The sequence below is a fragment of the Ciconia boyciana genome, chromosome 4 (assembly GCF_034638445.1).
Source record: "Ciconia boyciana chromosome 4, ASM3463844v1, whole genome shotgun sequence".
In the NCBI taxonomy this organism is placed as follows: domain Eukaryota; kingdom Metazoa; phylum Chordata; class Aves; order Ciconiiformes; family Ciconiidae; genus Ciconia; species Ciconia boyciana.
The window spans coordinates 14,117,946-14,139,150 of NC_132937.1; positions in this window are offsets into that span (position 1 = coordinate 14,117,946).

The window sequence follows — 21,205 nt, forward strand, 5'->3', positions numbered from 1 at the left end:
TTCTCATACTAAAACCCAAAGCACAGCACTATACCAGCTACTAGGAAGAAAATTAACTCTATCCCAGCCGAAACCAGGACAGTATCCACCCCTTATTCTATACCATCTACGTCATGCCCAGGTCCTACCCTTTCCAATACATTCCAATTAATCACCACCACTTTCCCTGTCTTTTGATATATACACACAGCTATCATTCCCTTGGTCCATGGGCCATCCCTCTAAAATGTCCGTTGAGTTCATTTAGTCCATGACTTTGGGCTCCATCTGTCATAACAGTCCTTCAGGGCAGGAGAGAGGGTGTGTGGTGTTGGATTGTTGCATGCTGAAGCCCGTTCTGGTTCCATCACCACTGCACTTTGCTTGGTTTCAGCAAAGTTCATTCTTTATTAATCTGGGTGATTTTCACTGAAATACTGTTGATATGGCATATAGCAACCATAAAAGTGATGACATACAGTATTATATAGCAATTACAATCACACCATTTAGTTCATTGGCTATTCTCACCCAAAATCAAATCCCCTTGAGGTACACAGCGGACTTCCCCATCCTTTCGCATTACCCACCAAGTGCTTCAAGGTCCTTGAACAAAAGAAATCCCACAAAAGGGTTTGCCTTTGCCCAAGGCAGGAGTAACTTGTAGTGAGTTGTCTGACTCAATGCACTCCAACACAGGAGTGACTTGTCTGACTCAATTCTTTCTGGGGTTCCATGTTGCCATAGGACTTGCTTTTCAAGGCCCAGGAGAGTGTTCCGGGCGGTGGCATGGGGCACAGGATATGTTTCCAGCCATCCAGTGGTTGCTTCCAGCACTGTAAGCACATAGCGCTTGCCTTGGCGGGTTTGTGGGAGTGTGATATAATCGATCTGCCAGGCCTCCCCATATTTATATTTCAGACATTGTCCTCCACACAAGAGAGGCTTTAACCGCTTGGTTTGTTTGATTGCAGCGCATGTCTCACATTCATGGATAACCTGTGCAATATGGCTGGGGTACCCTCTCTCTCCCTGCGTTTCTTGCCCTCACGGTTTTGCCGCGATTTTGCTGCCTTAGGAAGGGTCCCCCGGCGCGATCCTCCACTGCGGAGCCCTTCGCCTTGGTGGCTTCAAATATGCTGCCAATATCTCTTTATAGCGGGCCTCGGATCCTCTGTATCCCTGACTCCAAAACCCTAGGGGTCGACCTCGAGTCTCCCCTGGTACTTTCTGCCAGAGTCTCCAGGTAGGGCCATTCTCCCTGGCTGCAGTGCAGAGCACATTTTTTACATCTGGCCCTGCCCGGACTGGCCCAAGGGCTACTGCATGAACTATCTCCCGTTTAATTTGTTCAAAGGCTTGTTGTTGCTCAGGGCCCCATTGGAAATTCCGTCATCACTGTTTGGTACCCATGTCTCCAATCTCAGTTACTAGGCCAAAAAATTACTAGCCTCAACACTTAATGACTGCACGCTCTTGCAGATGTGGGATGCTGGCAGATCAGCAAAGACAGGTTTGTACTGATGCTGCCTATGTTGCATCTGTTATTTGAAGTAAAAAACAGACCTTATCTCAGTTCAGCTTGTTTCATCCTATTCCCATGTTAAAGCCTCCTTGGTCATCTAGGCATGGATTTTATTGCTGTTGGCCTCCAGGGAACATCTTGACAGAGAAAGCATGAGAACCGATTGAAACCAGATGCCTAAATGGTTGCCTGCTTCTTGAGGATCATAAGGAAGTGGATGCTATGGCAGTCCTCAGATGCAAAGTAACCTACCTAAAAGTACCGTAACAGTAGAAACCATGCTGTATCTCCTCCAAGTTGTTCCTTGGAGATTTGAGGTTACATCTGAGAATCCAGAAGCTATAAAGATGGCTTTAACTTTTTCCAAGTTATGCAGGAAGGCCACTCACTGCTATTAAACTGGCATTTTTCTTAGACGCATACACTCAGAGCAAGAGTAAGATATGAAAAAGAGCTACGAAGCCAAAAGTACTTTGAAGTCATGGGGATGGGGAGTAGGGGAGGAATACGGTTAGTGTAGCTTTGACACAGATTCTCCACTCTGCTGTTCAAGTGGGAGCAAAGATGCTCTGGTGTGGTACACTCTCCAAGCAGAATGGTTACAGTGTATGCAAGCCATCAGCTGTAGCAGATCCATAAAAAGCCTGTTAATCTACTTCAGGGCCAATGTAGAGTTAAAAAACAAGGTGTCATTCAAGCACTATTGATTTGAGAATCCATTCCTTTGTTTAAATGAGGAGAAAATTGATTTCATTGATCCAACTCCCACTGAAATCCAAGCCAAGATTCCCACTGAACTCAATGTCAGGAGCAACTAACAAGCTTAGAATAATTAACTGCCCCTGTGCATAAGGGCCAAACATAAACCACCATGAATCTGAGCAAGTTCCCAAGTGTCTATCATGATTTTGTTTACCTTTTCAATATATGTTACAGGCTTTTATAGAAAAAAAAATATTTGGCATAAATACATGTAGCAGAATGTTTGCTTGCTTTTGAGCCTCTTTTTTTCATGTCCCAGCTATTCAGGTTTCTACTATTTGGAAATTATTTCAGAGTGTACTTCCATTGCTGTAACCACCCCCACAGGGCATTTGCCACCATCCATGAGTCAGTATAGAGATAGAGCACTGGCCACTTTTCTCATTCAGCAATGTCTAAAGCCAGCTGGATGGCTTTTACTTCTGCAAATTGGCTCGATTCACCATCTCCTTCAGCAGTTTCTACCACTTGTCGTGTAGGACTCCATACAGCAGCCTTCCACCTCCGATGCTTTCCTACAATACGACAGGACCCACCAGTGAACAGGGCATATTGCTTCTCATTTTCTGGTAGTTGATTGTACAGTGGGGCCTCCTCAGCACGCGTCACCTCCTCCTCTGGCGATATTCCGCAATCTTTGCCTTCTGGCCAGTCCATAATTACTTCCAAGATTCCTGGGCGATTGGGGTTTCCTATTTGAGCCCGTTGTGTGATCAGTGCGACCCACTTACTATACATAGCATCAGTTGCATGATGTGTAGAGGGGACCCTCCCTTTGAACATCCAGCCCAGCACCAGCAGTCGAGGTGCCAAGAGGAGTTGTGCTTCAGTACCAACCACTTCTGAAGCAGCTCGAACCCCTTCATATGCTGCCAATATCTCTTTTTCAGTTGGAGTATAGCGAGCCTCGGATCCTCTGTATCCCCGACTCCAAAACCCTAGGGGTTGACCTCAAGTCTCCCCTGGTGCTTTCTGCCAGAGGCTCCAGGTAGGGCCATTCTCCCCGGCTGCGGTGTAGAGCACATTTTTTACATCTGGCCCTGCCCGGACTGGCCCAAGGGCTACTGCATGAACTATCTCCCGTTTAATTTGTTCAAAGGCTTGTCGTTGCTCAGGGCCCCATTGGAAATTGTTCTTCTTCCGGGTCACTTGATAGAGAGGGCTTACGATCAGACTGTAATTTGGAATATGCATTCTCCGAAATCCCACAACGCCTAAGAAAGCTTGTGTTTCCTTTTTGCTAGTTGGTGGAGACATGGCTGTTATTTTGTTAATCACATCCATTGGGTCTGACGACGTCCATCTTGCCATTTTATTCCTAAAAACTGGATCTCCTGTCCCTTGACCTTCCTTTGTTTTATGGCAAAACCTGCTTTCAGGAGGATCTGGACTATTTTCTTCCCTTTCTCAAAAACTTCCTCTGCTGCATTGCCCCACACAATAATGGCATCAATGTATTGCAGATGTTCTGGAGCTTCGCCCTGTTCCAGTGCAGTCTGAATCAGTCCATGGCAAATGGTAGGGCTGTGTTTCCACCCCTGGGGCAATTGATTCCAAGTGTACTGAACGCCCCTCCAAGTGAAAGCAAACTGTGGCCTGCACTCTGCTGCCAAAGGGACTGAGAAGAACGCATTAGTGATACCACTTGTAGCATACCATTTGGCTGCTTTTGACTCCAGTTCGTATTGCAGTTCCAGCATGTCCGGCACGGCAGCACTCAGCGGCGGCATGACTTCATTCAGGCCACGATAGTCTACTGTCAGTCTCCACTCTCCATTAGACTTTCTCACTGGCCATATAGGACTGTTAAAAGGTGAGCGAGTCTTACTGATCACTCCTTGGCTCTCCAGTCGACAAATCAGCTTATGGATGGGAATCAGGGAATCTCGGTTGGTACGATATTGCCTCCGGTGCACCACTGTGGTAGCGATTGGCACCTGTTGTTCTTCGACCCTCAGCAACCCCACAACAGAAGGGTCCTCTGAGAGACCAGGCAAGGTGGACAGCTGTTTAATTTCCTCCTTCTCCAAGGCAGCTATACCAAAAGCCCACCGGTACCCTTTTGGGTCCTTGGAATACCCTCTCCTGAGGTAGTCTATGCCAAGGATGCACGGAGCCTCTGGGCCAGTCCCAATGGGGTGCTTTTGCCACTCATTCCCAGTTAGGCTCACTTTGGCCTCCAATACAGTTAGCTGTTGGGATCCCCCTGTCACTCCAGAAATACAGATGGGTTCTGTCCCTGTATAGCTTGATGGCATTAGGGGACACTGTGCACCGGTGTCTACCAGAGCCTTATACTCCTGTGGGTCTGATGTGCCAGGCCATCGAATCCACACAGTCCAGTAAACCCGGTTGTCCCTTTCCTCCACCTGGCTGGAGGCAGGGCCCCTCTAGTCCTGGTTATTATATTCATTACCCATTTCTTGTACATATGAGCCAGCAGCTCCTTCATTAAATTCAGGAGTAAGATCAGCCCTTTTACTCTGTCTGGGGAACTTGTCCACTGGAATTTGGAGCAGCAATTTTCCTGGAAGAACCCCCTTTGGTGATTGTTTTTCCTTGCAACTCACGTACCCGCGCCTCTAGGGTCGAGGTAGGTTTTCCATCCCACTTCCTCATGTCCTCTCCGTGGTCACGCAAGTAAAACCATAGGGTGCCCTGTGGTGTGTACCCTCTATATCCTCTCTCTTGAGCAGAAGAACGCTGACTCCTAATAGCTGAGATACTGGTCCATATAGGTGGGGAGTAGGACCTATCCTCTTTGAGTTGTTGGACCTTCCGGGACAGTTTCTCCACAGCCAAGACAAGGGAGGAAGAGATACTTTCTTTGTATTCCTGGAGCTGGCTAGCTGCTTCATTCACTGTTGGACAGTCTCAATCTTTCCAGTTCAGTATTGCCAATGATTTGGCACACGACGATGGTGCATTCCGCACCAACTTCCGCCACGTAGGTCGTGTGCACTGGACTTCATCTGGATCTTTGGATAACCGCTTGTTGTCCAGGTCACTATAAATCACCTCCAGCACGGCTAATTCCCTCAGGTACTGGATCCCTTTCTCCATGGTGGTCCATTTCCCGGGCGATAGACAACATCTTCCTTGAAGGGATATCTTTCCTTCATAGCTGACAGGAGTCGCCTCCAGAGGCTGAGGACTTGTGCCCCTTTTCCAATCGCTTTGTCAATGCCCCCTTCCCTAGAAAGGGATCCCAGCTGCTTGGCTTCCTTACCCTCTAATTCCAGGCTACTGGCCCCATTATCCCAGCATCGGAGCAGCCAGGTGACAATGTGCTTGCCTGGACGATGGCTGAAATCTTTTCGCATATCTCACAGCTCACTCAAGGACAGGGATCGGGTGATTTCCATCTCATCCCCAAGTTCTTCCTCGTCCTCTCCTTGTGATGGCCCTGCTCTTTCGTCTTCCCTTTCTAAAAGAGCTGACCTTTGCTTCCAAGATTTCTTCTTGTGAATAGGGGTGACTGATACTGACACGGGTTGGTTCCCTGGTTGAACTGCAGTGCCTGTCACAGCGGGGGCTGGAGTAGCCGCAGTGCCTGTCATGGGTGGCTGGAGTAGCCATGGTGCTTGTCGCAGGGGGGGCTGGAGTAGCCGCAGTGTCTGTCGTTTTGTCACCAGATCCTTGAGGGTTCTGAATAGTGTTGAACAGGGCTCGGTAGGCATGGGCCAGGCCCCAGCACATTGCAGTGGTTTGTATCTCCTTAGAATTGCCAGGGTGACAACATACTTTTTCCAAATAGTCTACTAGTTTTTCAGGATTCTGCACTTGTTCAGGGGTGAAGTTCCAAAACACTGGAGGTGCCCACCATTCTAGGCATTTGCCCATGCTATCCCACACACCCTGCCACTCATAACTATCCGGCCTTGGGGCAGATCTCTGGGTGATATTCTTAAATTGCTTACTAACCTTAGACAAAACCAAAGCAATATTCCCAAGCAATATCAATAGATGTATCTTAACTACCCAAGGATATTCAAGATACTGAAAAGTTATTGTAACGAAGGAGGAAACATTGTAGAAGAAGGTAGCGAAGGTGCCATTCTGTATTTCCTCCATAAAAAACCTCTCAGAGGAAGAAGTATAATTGCTAATTGTCTCCACGAGGTGGTACCCGATGTACAGTAATGGCTTCAGTACGAAGCTCGGATACCAAAGTAAACCCAAGGTCACTGTTTTAATAACAAATCTCCCAGGCAAAACATCACTAATCATAGCAGAGCACAGCAAACTGCAAAAACCAACACCGATCTTTAACATGTACAGCAAAAAAATTAGCATGGTGCGGATCAGGTAAACCAATATCGAGAACAGATGAATCAGTATCATGGCCCGCAACTATTAACAGATCTAAATTCCTTAGTACGCTCTGGTTAATCTGTCATTATCTCAAACCCTTCGTGCCCCACGTTGGGCGCCAAAAAGGACTGTTGTGGTTTAGCCCCAGCTGGCAGCTAAGCACCACGCAGCCGCTTGCTCACCCTCCCCCCCCGGTGGGATGGGGGAGGGAATCGGAAGAACAAAATTAAGAAAACTCGTGGGCTGAGATAAGAACAGTTTAATAATTGGAACACCAAAAAAAGAAAAAGTAATGAAAAGGAAAACAACAAGAGAGGGAGAGAGGAACAAAACCCAGGAAAAAACAAGTGATACAGCCACTCACCACCTGTCGACCGACGCCCAGCCAGTCCCCGAGCAGCAATCGCTGCCCCCCGGCCAGCTCCCCCCAGTTTATATACTGGGCATGATGTCATATGGTATGGAATAGCCCTTTGGCCAGTTTGGATCAACTATCCTGGCTGTGCCCCCTGCCAGCTTCTTGTGCACCTGGCAGAGCATGGGAAGCTGAAAAGTCCTTGCCCAGTGTAAACATTACTGAGCAACAACTAAACCATCAGTGTGTTATCAATATTATTCCATACTAAAATCCAAAACACAGCGCTATACCAGCTATACCAGGAACAAAATTAACTCTATCCCAGCTGAAACCAGCACATAATGTCATGCAGTAAGGAGTAAACTATAGGTAAGAATAAAGCAGGAAAAAAAGACGATATTGTATAATTACTTAATGCACATTCATAGCAAGTAATATGCCGAACACTGTTCAAAACTTCATGTTTCCCGGTTCAGGAACCCCCCCCCTGTGCACCGTGCTAGAGCGCTCTGCTGCGGATCGTGCCGGCACCGGAGCTGCTCACCTCGGCCCACATTCTCATGATATGGAACATGTAGCTGTTGCTGTATTCCTAAACTTTTATAGATATTGTTTAGTATTCCTGCTGAAAAATGAGAACCCCTATCGGATTCTATGGTTTCAGGTATTCCATATCTGGGAATGATTTCCTGCAAGAGTGCTTTGACCACTCCCGCAGTATCCGCTTTCCTGGTGGGAAAAGCTTCTACCCATCCTGAGAGTTGTTCCACAATTATCAGCAGGTGCTTACCTCCCGTGAGCGGATTTATGTCAGCATAATCAATTTGCAGTCTTTGGAATGGGAAATATGCCCGTGGTCATCCTCCAACCTCCTGTTTGGGTTTTGCATCAGAAAACTTCCAACACGTGGGACAAGAACTCACAATCCTTTTTACTGCCATATGTATTCTGAGGGCTGCCCACATTCTCTCAATCTGGTTAAAGTTGTTAAAACTGCTGTCATCTCTCCATGTGTTTTATCATGAAACCACCTAGACAAAGTCATTAAATATTTTCTTGGGTTTTCCTCCAATAGTCCAAATTCCAGTTTCATCTTTTACAGCCTCCCAACTTTCCCATCGAGTCCATTCTTCCTGAATAACCTCTGCATATTTTTGGGCTGGATTATTGATATCTGGCCAGTCATCAGCAGAGGGAGTTATTATGGCCCTACACTCACATATAGGTTGGCGGGCAGCAGCTTTAGCTGCTTTATCTGCCAATTCATTATTTCTTTCAGTTTCGCTGGAGCCTTTGGTATGAGCTGGACAGCGTACTGCAGCGATTTCCCTTGCAAGCTTAATAGTTTCCAACAGCATTTGGATTTCAGTTCCATTAGAAATATTCTTTTCTAAATAAAAAATATTAATTTTTTTGCAGGGCTCATCGACAGAGCTTTAAACTAGACTTGAAGGGGGAGGGGGATAATATCAGGCTTGCCCGAGGGAAGCTGAGGGACGACGTGCCACGGTTAGAGGGAGCAGGTGCCAGCGAGGGCACTCAGCCTGTGTCTCTGAGATGTGCAGGGTACACTGGGGCACAGCTGAAGTTGTACAGAGTTGAGCTAGGGGATACTGAGGCAATAGGAGCCAAGAGGGAAATGCCAGTGAAACACCTCAAAGCACATAAGGGGTGTTCCTCTATGAAGGAGACATGGACGACAGCCCAGCTGAAGTGCCTCTACACCAATGCACGCAGCATGGGCAACAAGCAGGAGGAGTTGGAAGCCATTGTACACCAGGAAAACTGTGATATGGTTGCCATCACGGAAACATGGTGGGATGACTCGCACAACTGGAGTGCGGCGATGGATGGCTATAAACTCTTCAGGAGGGATAGGCGAGGCAGGAGAGGCGGTGGGGTAGCCCTACACGTTAGGGAGTGTCTGGATAGTTTAGAGCTCGATGATGGTGATGATAGGGTGGAGTGTCTATGGGTAAGAATCAGGGGGAAGGCCAGCAAGGCAGATATTGTGGTGGGAGTCTGTTACAGACCACCCAACCAGGATGAGGAGACAGATGAACTATTCTATAAGCAGCTGGGAGAAGCCTCACGATCGCTAGCCCTTGTTCTTGTGGGGGACTTCAACCTACCGGATATCTGCTGGAAATACAATTCAGCAGAGAGGAAACAGTCTAGGAGGTTCCTGGAGTGTGTGGCAGATGATAACTTCCTGACACAGCTGGTGAGTGAGCCAACTAGGGAAGGTGCCCCACTGGACCTGTTGTTTGTGAACAGAGAAGGACTTGTGGGTGATGTGATGGTTGGAGGCTGTCTTGGACATAGTGATCACGAAATGATAGAGTTCTTGATACTTTTTGATACTCCTTAGAAGTAAGGAGGGTGGTCAGCAGAACTGCTACTTTGGACTTCCGAAGGGCAGACTTTGGCCTGTTTAGGAGACTGGTTGAGAGAGTCCCTTGGGAAGCAGTCCTGAAGGGCAAAGGAGTCCAGGAAGGCTGGACATTCTTTAAAAAGGAAATCTTAAAGGCGCAGGAGCAGGCCATCCCCATGTGCCAAAAGACAAGCCGGCGGGGAAGAAGACCGGCCTGGCTGAACAGAGGGCTTTGGCTGGAACTCAGGAAAAAAAAAAAGAGTTTATGACCTTTGGAAGAAGGGGCAGGCAACTCAGGAGGACTACAAAGGTGTAGCAAGGCTGTGCAGGGAGAAAATTAGAAGGGCCAAAGCTGAGCTAGAGCTCAATCTGGCTACTGCCATAAAAGACAACAAAAAATACTTCTTCATATACATTAGCAGCAAAAGGAGAGCTAAGGAGAATCTCCAGCCTCTAGTAGACAGGGGAGGGAACACAGTGACCAAGGATGAGGAAAAGGCTGAGGTACTTAATGCCTTCTTTGCCTCAGTCTTTAATAGCAGGGCCAACTGTTCTCTGGGTACCCAGCCCCCTGAGTCGGAAGATAGGGACGGGGACCAGAATGGAGCCCCCATAATCCAGGGGGAAATGGTTAGTGACCTGCTGCACCACTTAGACACTCACAAGTCTATGGGGCCTGATGAGATCCACCCGAGAGTACTGAAGGAACTGGCAGAAGTGCTCACCAAGCCCCTTTCCATCATTTACCAGCAGTCCTGGCTAACTGGGGAGGTCCCAGTTGACTGGAGATTAGCAAATGTGACACCCATCTACAAGAAGGGCCGGAAGGAGGACCCGGGGAACTACAGGCCTGTCAGCATGACCTCGGTACCGGGGAAGCTGATGGAGCAGATCATCCTGAGTGCCATCACACGGCATGTAGAGGATAACCAAGGGATCAAGCCCAGCCAGCATGGGTTCAGGAAAGGCAGGTCCTGCTTGACCAACCTGATCTCCTTCTATGACAAGGTGACCCGCCTAGTGGATGAGGGGAAGGCTGTGGATGTTGTCTACCTAGACTGTAGTAAAGCCTTTGACACGGTTTCCCACAGCATTCTCCTGGAGAAACTGGCTGCTCATGGCTTGGATGGGTGTACTCTTTGCTGGGTAAAGAACTGGCTGGATGGCCGGGCCCAAAGAGTGGTGGTGAATGGAGTTTACTCCAGTTGGCGGCCGGTCACAAGCGGTGTTCCCCAGGGCTCTGTGTTGGGGCCAGTTCTGTTTAATATCTTTATCAATGATCTGGATGAAGGGATCGAGTGCACCCTCAGTAAGTTTGCAGATGACACCAAGTTGTGCGGGAGTGTTGATCTGCTTGAGGGGAGGAAGGTTCTACAGAGGGACCTGGGCAGGCTGGATCGATGGGCCGAGGCCAATTGTATGAGGTTCAACAAGGCTAAGTGCAAGGTCCTGCACTTGGGCCACAGCAACCCCATGTAACACTACAGGCTTGGGGAAGAGTGACTGGAAAGCTGCCTGGCGGAAAAGGACCTGGGGTGTGTTGGTTGACAGCCGCCTGAATATAAGCCAGCAGTGTGCCCAGGTGGCCAAGAAGGCCAATGGCATCCTGGCTTGTATCAGAAATAGTGTGGCCAGCAGGAGTAGGGAAGTGATCGTGCCCCTGTACTCGGCACTAGTGAGGCCGCACCTCGAATACTGTGTTCACTTTTGGGCCCCTCACTACAAGAGAGACACTGAGGTGCTGGAGCTATGTCCAAAGAAGGGCAACGAAGCTGGTGAAGGGTCTAGAGCAGAAGTCTTATGAGGAGTGGCTGAGGGAACTGGAGTTGTTTAGTCTGGAGAAAAGGAGGCTGAGGGAGACCTTATTGCTCTCTACAACTACCTGAAAGGAGGTTGTAGCGAGGTGGGGGTCGGTCTCTTCTGCCAAATAACAAATGATAGGATGAGAGGAAATGGCCTCAAGTTGTGCCAGGGGAGGTTTAGATTGGGTATTAGGAAATTTTACTTCACCGAAAGGGTTATCAAGCATTGGAACAGGCTGCCCAGGGAAGTGGTTGAATCGCCTTCCCTGGAGGTATTTAAAAGACGTTTGGATGAGGTGCTTAGGGACATGGTGTAGTGGTGGTCTTGGTAGTGTTAGGTTAACGGTTGGCCTCGATGATCTTAAAGGTCTTTTCCAACCTATACGATTCTGTGATTCTGTGATCTCCTCACAAGCTCTAATTGCATTTATCAGATTTCTAACCACTGCTCGGCAATTATCTCTATCTGTTTGATTATTATAAACCCAGTTAGGATCAACCTGAGGTCAGGCAGTCCAATTTCCTCCCGCCTGTAGGGTTAATACCATATTCTTTTTAATTATCTTATCTTTCTCGTCTGGACGGAACAACTCCCTCAACAACAGGTTAACATCGGCCCAGGATGGATTATGTCCTGAACAAATATTACAAAATAATGATGCACATCGACCCACATCTTCCCTTAACCTGGACATTTGATTTCCCCACATAACCAAATCCCTGGGGTTCCAGGGGTGATGGGTGTATACATGTAACACTGGAGGTGGGGGAGGAACATTTCACACACACCCGCACCCACCCCACCGCCCGCCCCACACACACACACCCCCCCTGGCTGCATTGCAAAAGGGTTAGGGATAACATTAGAAACCACAGGGTAAAGCCCAGCAGAAGCAGTGGGGACAGCAGAGGCAATTGGAGGGGAATCAACAAGTGATACAGAGGGAGGAGTATAGGGTGGTGCAGAGACTGGCTCTGCAGGCACCTGGGTTAAACTACAACTGCTGCAGCTAAAGTTCCTCCTCGAGGTTTTCGTACTCGTTTTCAACCATCCTCTTTATGGCAGTCATATGCCCAATTATCCCATACATACCAATAATCCATTTGCTGAGGTTTTTAATTTTTAAAAATTTTCCGGAGCGTAGCCAATTTCTTTAATTCAAAGGATCCTTCACAGGGCCGTACCCCTGCTCCGGTAAGTGCTGGCCAGTCTTCCTTACATAGCGTTACCATCCTTTTTTTTTTTTAGCTAGACCTTTAATACCATCATTTTCTTCCAGTTTTCTAAAACCTCGGCTAAGGGCGTCCCCTTCTCTACACCAGGTTTATTTCTCATTCTAAAATTTTACGTCTTACACTAATCAGGCCACGTAATTCTCCCAGCTTTGTGTCTTATGCTGATCAGGCCACACAATTCTCCCAGCTTTGCGTCTTATGCTGATCAGGCTGCACGATTCTCCCAGCTTTGCATCTTATGCTGATCAGGCCGCGCAATCCTCCTTTAGTGCACTAATTTACCAGAATTTAAAATTTTGAAGTGGGACTTTAAGACTCACCAGGTTCGGTGCCTCCCGCCACCAAAGATCCCAGGTGAACTCACCCGTTGGCGCCGACCGGACATTTGGAGATGAGAGGTTCCGATGGTGGTCGCCTAGGGTCCCATCTGGGTCACCAAACTGTTATGGATTTATGCACGCCAGCCACCATAACAGGGTCTGAGCCTAGGATCCCACTGATTAATGTAAGGTCCGAGTGAAGGTTTCCAGTTCCTCTTTTATTAGTTCTCAGGTTACAGCTCGAGCTGGGTGCCTCCAGAGAGGGACCCCTACCCCAGATCGTGCCCCCCAATTATACCCGTACCACCCAGCACCCGATCCCCAAGTCCAATCACTTAATTCTGGTTAGTGGTCTCTTGATTTCTTATTGGTTTTCACTGTCGCTGGGCTGGCCTTCTTCTGAAGTTACCTCATTCTCTTGGAATTGTTTCCTTGGTCCTTATCGTCTTCATTCCACTCACATCTGCCGGATTCAGCTAGCTCTGTGTTAGCAGCATTAGTTTTATCAAAAAGTTTACTCTCGGTCAGCTCTTGCGGCCTAAGGCTTCGACTACTTTAGCTACTAGTGCTAAGCTACTAATGCTAAACGAGACTATTCAGAGAGAAGAATACAGTTAATCAAACTCCTTCTATAACACATTCCTAGCTCCACAGGGTTCAAAATCTGTCCATAGCAGCAAAATATTAGGGCAGGCCAAATGCTCTTTGGTGGAAACCCTGTGCTGGGCTCAGGAAGCAATTAAGGAACATAGTCTGGAGAAAAATAAACCTTTTTTTTTTAAAAAAAAAATATCCAGTTGTTTGAAATGATAGTGCCTGACTTAGGTTCTGAGCAGTCAAGTCTTCCATTTATTTCAAGTTAATGGAACTAACCTAGCTCAACAGCCTAACTATCCCCACCCTGTCATCTTCCACAAGAAGTTAGGGGATGTGTTAGGTGAATTTGGTACCCTATTAAATACTAAGCTTTTGTTGACCTTAAAGGAGCCAGAATCTCATCCAGGAATGACTTCTCTAAACAAGTTTTCACTATGGATAGCAACATGGAAATACCTAAAGAGTGATTCCAGAGATGAAGATGCCAATATACATATGTAAGAACAAATTGATATTAATTAGCAGTAAGTGGGATCAAATTGATTTAAAAACTAGGAGTTGTGGAATTAGGTTGCATAAAACATAAGAGTATGTTCCATCACAGTCAGCTATTCAATATTTTTAATATATACCCAATAAAAATATTTTTTAAATAGCCTTCTGGGTTCCCTTTAGGGCACCTTAACTTATTAAAAGGTATATCAATTGGTAAACTAATCAAGAGGTAGAAAAATAAAACACTCATTGGCTTGATATTACAGGCAAAAAGCACTATGTAAGCAGTGCCTCTCTATCATTAAAATTGTTCAAGGCAAACAAGACAATGGTTAAAGGACATCTGGGAAATAATAGTTACATCCGTGAAAATAAGATTTTTTGCTTGCTAGATGCTAGTTATAAGGAAAATCCTTTATGGTCCCTGTGGGTTTTGTTTGTTTGTTCTCCCCCCCCACACACACAGTTTTCTTGTTATAATTTCCCACTGTTGTGAATTCTATTTTGTGTCAAAAGAGTTCCACTTTGTTTCCAAAGAGATTCACACTCCAAATATATTTGAACTATGTGTTTATATTATACTCTCAGAAATGTACACAGAGGCAGCCAATTCTTGAGCAACATGATAGCAGATGAACAACATGCAGTATTGACAACTGCAAAGTAATAATGGGGCAATTTAAAATTCTCATACAAAGTGATATATTCCAAACTAATTGTATTCTGAACTAATTCACTTGAGCAGAAGATGTCATTGTGGACAGTTGAATGAAAACATCTGCTCAGTGTACAGCAGTAATCAAAAAGGTAAGGAGGATGTTAACCTCTGCTGAAGAAAGGGATGGAAAACATAACTGCAAATATTGGTGTCATTGTGTACATAAGTGGTATGTCATTCCTTGAACGCTGCATGGAATTTTCACATTCTGCCTAGAAAGAATATTGAAAGACATGAAAAAAATGTAATAGCTTCAGATATGGAAAAGTTTCAACATGAAGGAGTTAACTATTAGAACTCTCTGGTTTAGAAATTAATAAGAGGAAAAAAATATCCTCAGTCTCATTCACATCTGAAAAATATTGCTAGTCCCAGTAACAAGAATTCACTGTTCCCATCTCCAAGCTATGACTCCTGCATTGGGCTAGTCAACTAAAGAGTGCGGGGGGGTGGGGGGCTGGTTTTTTGTTTGTTTTTTAAATGGGGGGAATGGAGCATCAACTTTTAACTTTCACTGAACAATATGCCACCCTACAGGAATGAAATTTAGTATTGAACTGTGTGTGGGGGGCGGAATGAAGGACTTGTATTCAGTTATATAAAAGGGGTAAATATTTTGATTTAGTGGAAAAACATCCAATTTTGTTTTTTCAAATCAAAGCTTTCTGTTCAGCAATAAATTTTAAAATATATCCTCTTCGGATCCCATTTTCAGAGAAAAATTAACATTAGACTTTTTTTTTTTCCCTAAAGAATAGAAATTCTGGATTTTGCTCAGTTGAGCCTTGTAGCATCTGGTATTAAACCATGTTGGAGATAGGATACCGGATTTGATGAACTGTACTTATGAACCAATGGGAGCAACCCTTACAAAACAGATATGCGTATTAGTAGAAGAGAAACCTGGGCTGTGACCCTACATCCTTCTTGCTTTGCATTTTAGATTTCTTTTAAGTTCATGACAGCCATTTGAAGTGATATGCTGCTGTATACAATAATTAGAGTATAAGTTACTTATAAAAATTAAATAGTAATCTTTTTGCTACTATTAAAATAGTACAATCAAAATATTTTCTAATATAAGTTACCAGCTACTATTTTCCTTTTTGGTTTTTGTTTTTGGGGGGGGTTTTTTGTGGCCAGAAATGTTTACTTCATGGAATCACAGAATGGTTGAGGTTGGAGGGGACCTCTGGAGGTCATCTTGTCCAACCCCCATGCACAAACAGAGTCACCTAGAGATGGTTGCCCAGGACCATGTCCAGATGGCTTTTGAATATCTCCAAGGATGGAGACCCCACAACCTCTCCGGGCAACCTGCTCCAGCGTTTGACCACCCTCACAGTATAAAAGTGTTTCCTGATGTTCAGATGGAACCACCTGTGTTTCACTTTGTGCCCATTGCCTCTGGTCCTATCACTGGGCACCACTGAAAAGAGCCTGGCTCCGTCCACTTTGCACCTTCCTTTCAGATATTTATATACATTGATAAGATTCCCCCCTGAGCCTTCTCTTCTCCAGGCTAAACAGTCCCACATCTCTCAGCCTTTCCTCATAGGAGAGATGCTCCAGCCCCTTCATCATCTTCGTGGCCCTTCACTGGACTCTCTCCAGTATGTCCAGGTCTCTCTTGTACTGGAGAGCCCAGAATTGGACACAGGACTCCAGGTGTGGCCTCAGCAGTGCTGAGTTAAAAAAAAAAAAAGATGATATTGTATAATTACTCAATGCATGTTTATAGCAAGCAATATGCCGAACACTTTTCTAAACTTCATTTTATATAAATTTGATACTTGAGGGGTTTGGATTTTTTTTGGTGGGGTTTTTTGTTTGGTTGGTTTTTAAATAATATCAGAGATGAAATAACTTCAGTGACAGGGAAGAAGCAAGGATAGTCTAATTTCTACTATAACTGTTCATGACACTAAATTAGGGGGAGGAGTTGACATACAAAATAGTACAGCTTCAGTCCAGAGAGACCTTCAGAATCTTAAAGATCGGCCACCAGAAATCCAAGTTCAACAAGGAAATGTCCAAATTTCTGCACCTGAGGCAGAATAAACCTCACATATCAATAGAGGTTGGTAACTGACTGACTGAGCAGTAGAGTTAACAGTGAACACTAAGTTGAACACAAGCCAACAGAGTGCTCTTATTACAAATCAGACAGACCTCATACAGGACTACATGAGCATGAGTATTGCCAGCAGATCGAGACAGGTTATTGTTCCCCTGTACTTGGTACTTGTGCTGTAACTGAAATACTGCATCCAGTTTTGGGTCCCCTCAGTTCAAGAAGGATGTTGAGAAATTGGAGAGCTATGGAGATGGCTAGAGGCCTAGAGCACATGACCCATGAGGAGAGGTTAGCAGACCTGGACTTGGTTAGTTTGAGAAGGATGCTAACAGGTAATCTAATAGCAGCCTATAACTACTTGAAAGGCAGTTACAAAGTTGTCAGAAGACAAAAACTTCTTGATGGTGGCAGACAATATAACTAGTGGGAAATGGCCACAAATTGTGGATTGGGAGATTCAGACTGGGCACTAGGAGAAAAGGAGAATAGTGCAGCACTGAACGAGGTTATTCAAAGAGTAACCAGATCAAAAAAAGCAAATGGATAAGGTTATCCAAAGAGGTTGGAGAACCTCCATCCTTGGAGATTTTCAGACATGGCTAGACAAAGCCACAGCTGACCTGATCTGTAACGCTACTTCAAGGAAGAGACTGGATGAGATAACCCTCCACAGGTCCCTTCCAACCAACATTTCTGTGATTTAACACTCAAAGTTACTTTCGTATTTATTTCATTTTCCTGTTTGCTTGCTGCACTAATAAAAACATTCTGCTTACGTACGCCACAACCAAAGAGTCTGTCAATGGACTTTATTTTCATGCAAACCAACACAAGTATCTCATACTGCCACAGCAGTCCAACTTTTAAACATAAGAGTCTAATTTTCATAAGAATACAAAGCAATATATTTTCCTGATGATATACAAACATGCAACTAAAGCTAGAAGTCCTTGCCATGATGACTTATGCCTTAATATGAACTTGGAAATATTAAAAGGCCCTTTTTACAATGACAACAATGTCTAAAACAGGTGGAATATGATTTTTTCTTTTTATAAAAGCATGAGTGGCATCATGTTTTAAGACTACTCACTTTAAACTGCAAGTAGTGCACTGGGGGTGGCGCGATAACACTGTTAAACAGAGCAAACCTGTGCTCGTATCGAACTTGTTCACTATCCAGTTCAAACTTAGGTTTTCTTACTTTGCCATCCATGTCAAATGCGATCATTGTCTAAAGAGGAGAAGAGAGGAAAAGATAATATAATGAAAAATCTTAGCTTTATGTCATATTTTTCTGTGTGCAAGATGAAAGTCATGATTTAGCTATAACGGGGGAGTAGAGAGTTTACCACAAACTTAAACTTCGTTTCCACCCTGAATAAAAACAAGAGGGCATGCAATGTACACTTGATTCCCATTAAAAAATTGAAGTAATTGTTGAGTTCAGCAAGCACAAACAAATTACCTTGTACATCCCGGCACATATATTTTGGTATGCTTGGCTCATGGTGATCTCCCTACTGAGAGGGCAAACTGCAAATTTCACATAAAAAGATTTTTTGTTTTATTCAACGTAAATGCACATAACTACAGATAAAAACATTTCTTCTTTTTTTTTTTTTTTTTTTTTTCCAGAAAGTGATTTAGTTATAAAATATCACCAGAATTCGGGAAAGAAAACTGAAGCATAAAAAAGCATGGACATGCATGCCTGCTCGCCCAACTCCCTATTAAGCACAATATCTCAAAACATAATAACAATTACATGAACACCACAATCTTCAATGAAATAGACTGGTCCAGACAGTCAAGAGTATTAACATGTCTTGTCACTATACAACACTAAGCAATAATCTTAAGTTTAGAACTTTCAGTTGAGAGGCCTGTTTGCCTAATTCAGCATGTTTGGGTTTGGGTTTTTTTGTTTGTTGGGGGTTTGGGGGGGGTTGTTTGTTTGTTTGGGGTTTTGGGGGTTGGTTGTTTGTTTGTTTTTTAAAACCCAAACACTTAAGACTAGAAGGTTAAAGCATTATAACAAGGAAGATTTTTATCCTAATATTCCTTTAAGCTCCCCTTTATCTTCCAGTGTTTAATTAGTGCCAAAATACCCCCACATTTGGCACCTTTTAAGATAGTATAGAATATGGTAGTAATTTTCTGAATTTTTAGAGAGAATTTAGTTGAAATGATCTAGAGCTGTACATATCTAATTGTTTGTTCCCTTGAAGAGACGACAAAGATAAACACACACAAAAAAGAATGAATAGCAAAGTAGTACAGCTTCTGCATGCGGTTCATTTGTTTGCAATGTTAATGCTAAGGTAACATTGACGTATCACAGTCTTAGCAGCCTCTTCGGCATGGCAAATTTGTATCAAATGCAATTTAAGCATTGGTTTTGGCAGTCTTTTTGGTCGCAGCTTTACAGCTCTGACCACAAAGCTGATCTGCTATGATGCAGGAAGGGAAATTCTCATTTTGTCTCATACATATACACCAAAGGGTCTAGAGCAGAAGTCTTATGAGGAGCGGCTGAGGGAACTGGGGTTGTTGAGCCTGGAGAAAAGGAGGCTCAGGGGAGAGACCTTATTGCTCTCTACAACTACCTGAAAGGAGGTTGTAGAGAGGTGGGGGTCAGTCTCTTCTCCCAGGTAACAAGCCATAGGACAAGAAGAAATGGCCTCAAGTTGCGCCAGGGGAGGTTTAGCCTGGATATGAGGAAATTTTACTTCACTGAAAGGGTTATCAAGCATTGGAACAGGCTGCCCAGGGAAGTGGTTGAGTCGCCATCCCTGGAGGTATTTAAAAGACGTTTGGATGAGGTGCTTAGGGACATGGTATAGTGGTGGTCTTGGTAGTGTTAGGTTAACGGTTGGACTCGATGATCTTAAAGGTCTTTTCCAACCTATACGATTCTGTGATTCTGTGATTCTGTGAAAGAAGGTGTGAGATACCTAAAAGGAGGCTTTTGCACAATAGTACTACCACTGAATTTAAAGGAAGCAATTCACCATTGTAAGGTTAAGAAACATACTTAAACACCTTCTGGAGCCAAAGAGAAATTACAGAAATATGCTGAAAGTTTAATCTTTGGATCTAACTACAGTCAGACAAACCATGCTTCCGCAGGAATTCTAGACTGTAAATAGCAGTATTTTTCAGAGGCAATTGCTCTGGGCCTGTTAATTACATCTCACAGCATCCAACAATACAACTGGTGGAGCTGTGAACATAAATGAGTTTGGGTTTGGTTTTTTTTTCAAAGACCTATTTTAAAACAAAAAACCCCAACACGCACACACAAAAAGAGGGGAAATTCTTATGCAGAGACTAAGACTTCTTTAGTTGAAATGTTTTACTTTCAGTCTATGTAAACTTTAGGACATTTTTCCTACCCACACCAGTGTTGACTCCATTTACTTTGAAAAATTAGTTCTTAATTCTGCACAGCTGCATGGGAGTTACACTCCACACCTCAGATACCTTTTTCTTTTTCTTTGCTTTCTTACTACTATGGCCTTTCTGTTGTTCCTCCATTATTCCTTCTTCTGCCATTTGAGAGCTGTCAGCACGGCTCAGTGTTGACATCAACCAGGCATAGAGAAACTCTGATAGATACCTATAGTAGAAACAGTACACAGCCGTTACAGAGCAAAACTTATTCATAATGCACACATCCTCACTCAATGCAAGTTTTTACTCAAAGAGCTAATGATAAGGGGCATCTTTTAGGGCATTTGCATCTCTCTTTTGAAGAACATGGATGGCTGAAATCACAGAATGGTTAAGGTTGGAAGGGACCTCTGGAGGTCATCGGTCCAACCCTCCTGCTCAAGCAGGGCCACCTAGAGCCGGTTGCCCAGGACTACATCCAGATGGCTTTTGAATATCTCCACAGATGGAGACTCCACAACCTCTCTGGGCAACCTGCTCCAGTGTTTGACCACCCTCACAGTAAAAAAAAAAAAAAAAAAAACATCTTTCCTTATGTTCAGACGGAACCTCCTGTGTTTCACTTTGTGCCCATTGCCTCTGGTCCTATCACTGGGCACCACTGAAAAGAGCCTGGCTCCATCCTCTTTGCACCCTCCCTTCAGGTATTTATAGACAATGATGAGATCCGCCCCCCGAGCCCTCTCTTCTTCAGGCTAAACAGTCTCAGCTCTCTCAGCCTTTCCTCATAGGAGAGATGCTCCAGTCCCCTTCATCATCTTCATGGCCCTTCATTGGGCTCTCTCCAGTATGTCCAGGTCTCTCTTGTACTGGGGAGCCCAGAACTGGACGTAGTACTCCTGGTGTGGCCTCACCAGTGCTGAGTAGAGGGGAAGGATCACCTCCCTCGACCTGCTGGCAATGCTTTGCCTAATGCAGCCCCCAGGATACCATTAACCTTTTTTGCCATAAGGCCACATTGCTGACTCATGTTCAACCCGGTGTCCACCAGGTCCCCAGGTCATTTTCTGCAAAGTTGCTTTCCAGCTGGGTGGCCCCCAGCATGTGTATTGGTGCATGGAATTGTTCCTCCCCAGGTGCTGGACTTTGCACTTCCCTTGTGGAACCATTCCTCTTGTTCCCTTTGCACTTCACCTCTTTTAACTTATTTCTATTTGAGATTATCACATAAACCTCTAAACTGTTTCATGTT